Source organism: Nomascus leucogenys, chromosome 7b (genome assembly GCF_006542625.1).
Source record: "Nomascus leucogenys isolate Asia chromosome 7b, Asia_NLE_v1, whole genome shotgun sequence".
Lineage (NCBI taxonomy): Eukaryota > Metazoa > Chordata > Mammalia > Primates > Hylobatidae > Nomascus > Nomascus leucogenys.
This window is the reverse complement of record NC_044387.1, coordinates 52,506,955-52,507,156: the sequence shown is the minus strand read 5'-3', so window position 1 is coordinate 52,507,156 and position 202 is coordinate 52,506,955.

Below are 202 nucleotides of genomic sequence, written 5' to 3'. Positions count from 1 at the left end.
ACCATGCTGCCAGAGGCCCCTGAGGGCTGCAAGGTCGTGCAGGCCCATGTGTACACCTTCCGTGTCCTTGAGGAGGACTCTGACAGCAAGGCTTAGGAAAACGAGGCCTTATAGCAGGTGACCCAGATCTCCATCAATGTCATTGAGTGGAAACCCTGAGCCCCTCATTGGGTCAGACCTGATCAGCCACCTCTCATCCTCC